We start from the raw sequence: 5,002 nt of genomic DNA on the forward strand, positions 1-5,002 counted from the left end.
AACCTCACAAGTTTTAATTGTGTGATGGTTCCAGAGTTGCCCTAAGATTTTCTTGGTATTTTTGTTATAGATTGATTGCAGATCATGAGGAATCCGAAATGCTACTTTGTGTGTATTAAAAAGTGAGGTGGGGCATAATGAGATCTATCCACTCAGTAAAACTCAGTCTGTTGTTACTTCTCAATTCGAACATTTCACTGCAACATTTCTAATAAAAGAAAAACGAAATTTAGAATCAACAACTATTGCTTGAATTGCACATCAGCTGATTTCTCCAGCATTGCTCTATGTAGCGATGGTGGTATAGTGGTGAGCATAGCTGCCTTCCAAGCAGTTGACCCGGGTTCGATTCCCGGCCATCGCAAGCTATGAATGTTAAAGCCCCTCATCAACTTACAGGGTCGATACATTTAGTGGGAATTAAACGTAGCATTGAGTCAGTCAGACGTAGTTTTGAAGTTGGGGATCCGCCCAGGAGGATTAAGGAGTCAAGTCGATCACGGTTCAAATAAACTGGAGTCAGGGCAGAATTCCTTGGTTTTCCATTTTATTTCAAAAGAAATGTTTCCGGATTTCACTCCTTTCGACATTACTCTCAGTTTTTTTTGTGAAATACAGCCTAATATCAAGTGAAAAGTAGGTGGGCAGTCCATTGTTTATGGGCACAGCATTATTTATTATATCATATCGGTTATTTTATTTTTTAATCGAAATGTACACCAATCTGATTGTGTCGTGCACAGACAGAATCTGTTTGCTGACTTCATTCACCCTGACAGACTCTTGAGTATTTCTGCGGGTTGATTGCAATTCCCACTTGTGGTCAGTAGTGGTCACGAACTTGTGGAACAATGAAGTTCCCAAATCAGAGAGAATAAGAAAACAGACAATAATTGTTGCCCTTGTGTTGGACGGTGCAGGTCAGAAATAGGAGGAGTGGAGACCAGCTGCATTTATAATTCCATTAATGAGCAAATGACTCGGTAAAACTCTGAGAGATGATAGAAATGACCACACACTGAGTGAAAGTTTAATCCAGGATAAAGTTAAAAATCACACATCGCCAGGTTACAGTCCAACAGCTTTATTTGGAAGCACTCGTTTTAGGAGTGTTCTGAAAGCGAGTTGGACTATAACCTGGTATTGTGTGATTTTGAACTTTGTGGTTGGAGGTTTCCCAGGCGGAAGATGAGGCGCTCTTCCTCCAACCGTCGTGTTGTTATGGTCTGGCGATGGAGGAGTCCAAGGACCTGCATGTCCTTGGTGGAGTGGGAGGGGGAGTTAAAGTGTTGAGCCACGGGGTGGTTGGGTTGGTTGGTCCAGGTGTCCCAGAGGTGTTCTCTGAAACATTCCGCAAGCAGGCAGCCTGTCTCCCCAGTATAGAGGAGGCCACATCGGATGCAGCGGATGCAATAGATGATGTGTGTGGAGGTGCAGGTGAATTTGTGGTGGATATGGAAGGATCCCTTGGGGCCTTGGAGAGAAGTAAGGGAGGAAGTGTGGGCGCAAGTTTTGCATTTCTTGCGGTTGCAGGGGAAGGTGCCGGGAGTGGAGGTTGGGTTGGTGGGGGATGTGGACCTGATGAGGGAGTCATGGATGGAGTGAAATATCCATCCCTGTTAGGGGAGGGGAGGGAAATATATCCCTGGTGATGGGATCCATTTGGAGGTGGCGGAAATGACGGCGGATGATACGCTGTATATGGAGGTTGGTGGGGTGGTGTTCTGTCCTGGTGGCGTTTGGAGGGGTAGGGCTCAAGGGCGGAGGAGCGGGAAGTGGAGGAGCTGCCCATGACTACCCCCTCCTGTGAAGTGAAACATCACACAGCACCAGGTTATAGTCCAACAGGTTTAATTGGAAGCTCTAGATTTCATGCAACCACCTGATGAAGGAGCAGCGCTCGGAAAGCTAGTGCTTCCAATTAAACCTGTTGGAGTATAACCTGGTGTTGTGTGATTTTTAACTTTGTACACCCCAGTCCAACACTGGCATCTCCAAATCATTCCCTCCCGTGAAAACCCCTTCCTGCTGACTGACACCTCCCCCTCTTCTACAAAGTAAAAGAGAAAACTGCAAATCTATCAACAGATTCGAACTTCAAATTAATCCATATTTCTCGAGAGGGTTCTGCTTCCGGAACTGTTACCCGGAATTTCCTCCTCTCCACAATTACTGCAGCATGGCCTCAATCTAACAGTTCCTCTTTTTTGCCGTTTTATTTTCTAAATTTTTATTTCAAAAATATACTTTATTCATAAAATATTCATAAAATATTTGATACACTGTACATTTGGTAATGCCATACATATGTCAACATTTACATACACAGCTCAGAATTTTCATTATTACATACAGATCGGTGCATTTCTCACTCACATATTGAACTGAGGCGTCAGCAGAGCCCAAATGACTGCAGGGCCCCCTGATCTTCTTTAGACAGGCAGATGTTAAACGGTGGTCTTTCCCCACCGCGCCTTGGCGACAGCGGCCCCAAGCTTCAGCACGTCCCTCAACACGTAGTCCTGGACCTTGGAATGTGCCAGTCTGCAACACTCAGTCGGGGTCAACTCCTTCAGCTGGAAGATCAACAGGTTTCGGACCACCCAGAGAGTGTCCTTCACCGAGTTGATGATCCTCCAGGCGCAGTTGATGTTCGTCTCGGTGTGCGTCCCGGGGAACAGGCCGTAGAGCACGGAGTCCCGCGTCAGGGTGCTGCTTGGGACGACCCTCGACAAATGTGGGCGGCACGGTGGCACAGTGGTTAGCACTGCTGCCTCACAGCGCCTGTAGACCCGGGTTCAATTCCCGACTCAGGTGACTGACTGTGTGGAGTTTGCACGTTCTCCCTGTGTCTGCGTGGGTTTCCTCCGGGTGCTCCGGTTTCCTCCCACAGTCACAAAGATGTGCGGGTCAGGTGAATTGGTCAAGCTAAATTGCCCGTAGTGTTAGGTAAGGGGTAAATGTAGGGGTATGGGTGGGTTGCGCTTCGGCGGGTCGGTGTGGGCTTGTTGGGCCGAAGGGCCTGTTTCCACACTGTAAGTCTAATCTAAAAAAAATACCACTGCATTCCTCTCCAGACTTCCTCTGCATAGGCACATTCCAGAAGGAGGTGTGTGACAGTCTCTTCCCCCCCGCAGCCACTTTGAGGGCAGCGTGCGGTGCGGCTGAGAGTACGGGCGTGCATAAATGATCTCACAGGTAGAGCCCTTCTCACCACCAGCCAAGCCATGTCTTGGTGCTTGTTGGAAAGTTCTGGAGATGAGGCATTCTGCCAAATTGCTTTGACAGTCTGCTCAGGGAACCACTCGACAGGATCCACCCTCTCCTTTTCCCGAAGGGTCTCAAGGATGCTACGTGCTGACCACTTCCTGATGGACTTGTGGTCAAAGGTGTTTTTCTTCAAAACTTTCTCCACGAAGGACAGGTGGTACGGAACGGTCCAACTACTCGGAGCGTTCCGCGGCAGCGAGGCCAGGCCCATCCTTCGCAACACCGGGGACAGGTAGAACCTCAGTACGTAGTGACACTTGGTGTTTGCGTACCGGGGATCCACGCACAGCTTGATGCAGCCACACACAAAGGTGGCCATCAGGGTGAGGGTGGCATTGGGTGTATTTTTTCCCCCGTTGCCCAGATCTTTGTATAGCGAGTCCCTTCAGACCCGGTCCATCTTTGAACTCCATATGAACTGGAACATGGCCCGGGTGACTGCAGCGGCGCAGGTTCTGGGAATAGGCCAGACCTGTGCCACGTACAACAGCAATGACAGTGCCTCACACCTGATGACCAGGTTTTTTCCCGTGATGGAGAGCGACCGTAGCCTCCATCTGCCCAGTTTCTGCCTCACTTTACTGATACGCTCCTCCCAAGACTTGGCGCACGCCCCAGCCCCCTCCGAACCAAATACCCAGCACCTTCAGGTGGTCGGTCCTGACGGTGAAGGGGATCAAGGATTGGTCGGCCCAGTTCCCGAAGAGCATGGCCTCGCTCTTGCCTCGGTTTACCTTGGCCCCCGACGCCCGTTCGAACTGGTCACAAATGCACATGAGCCTGCGCACGGACAGCGGATCCGAGCAGAAAACGGCAACATCATCCATGTACAGGGAGGCCTTAACCTGCAGGTCCCCGCTGCCCGGAATAGTCACCCCTCTCAGGCTCGCATCCTTCCTGATGGACTCGGCAAATGGCTGTATGCAGCACACAAACAAGGCAGGAGAGAGAGGGCAGCCCTGCCTGACTCCAGATCTGACTGGGAAGCTATGTTTTATTTTCTAAAACCCGAAAGAATTGCGGATGCTGTAAGTCAGAAACCAAAACCGAAGTCGATGGTAAAGCTGTATGAAGAGAAATCCGAGTTCACATTTCGGTCCGGTGACCCTTTCTGAGAACCTCACAAGTTTTAATTGTGTGATGGTTCCAGATTTGCCCTAAGCTTTTCTTGGTATTTTTGTTATAGATTGATTGCAGATCATGAGGAATCCGAAATGCTACTTTGTGTGTATTAAAAAGTGAGGCGGGTCATAATGAGATCTATCCACTCAGTAAAACTCAGTCTGTTGTTACTTCTCAATTCGAACATTTCACTGCAACATTTCTAATAAAAGAAACACGAAATTTAGAATCAACAACTATTGCTTGAATTGCACATCAGCTGATTTCTCCAGCATTGCTCTATGTAGCGATGGTGGTATAGTGGTGAGCATAGCTGCCTTCCAAGCAGTTGACCCGGGTTCGATTCCCAGCCATCGTAAGTGGCGAGTTTTAAACCACTCATCAACCAAAAGAGCCGAAACATTCAGTGGGAATTAAACACTCACATCTGCCCATAACATTGCGTCTGCTAGACCTCTGGAGTACAGACACAGCTTTGAAGAGGAGGATTAAGGAGTCAAGTCGATCACGTTTCCAATAAACTGGAGTCAGGGCAGAATTCCTTGGTTTTCAATGTTATTTCAAAAGAAATGTTTCCGGATTTCACTCCTTTCAACATTACTCTCAGTGT

The 5,002-nt window shown here is 48.3% G+C and overlaps 2 non-coding genes across 2 annotated transcripts; both read left to right on the top strand.

The window, feature by feature from the left end:
• Nucleotides 1-292: 292 nt before the first annotated feature.
• Nucleotides 293-364, top strand: trnag-ucc (transfer RNA glycine (anticodon UCC)). The gene has a single exon. It is a non-coding gene; the product is annotated as a tRNA-Gly (tRNA).
• Nucleotides 365-4,678: 4,314 nt separating this feature from the next.
• trnag-ucc (transfer RNA glycine (anticodon UCC)) lies at nt 4,679-4,750 on the top strand. The gene has a single exon. It is a non-coding gene; the product is annotated as a tRNA-Gly (tRNA).
• The last annotated feature ends 252 nt before the right edge of the window (nt 4,751-5,002 follow it).

The sequence above is a fragment of the Hemiscyllium ocellatum genome, chromosome 12 (assembly GCF_020745735.1).
Source record: "Hemiscyllium ocellatum isolate sHemOce1 chromosome 12, sHemOce1.pat.X.cur, whole genome shotgun sequence".
NCBI classification, from domain to species: Eukaryota; Metazoa; Chordata; class Chondrichthyes; order Orectolobiformes; family Hemiscylliidae; genus Hemiscyllium; species Hemiscyllium ocellatum.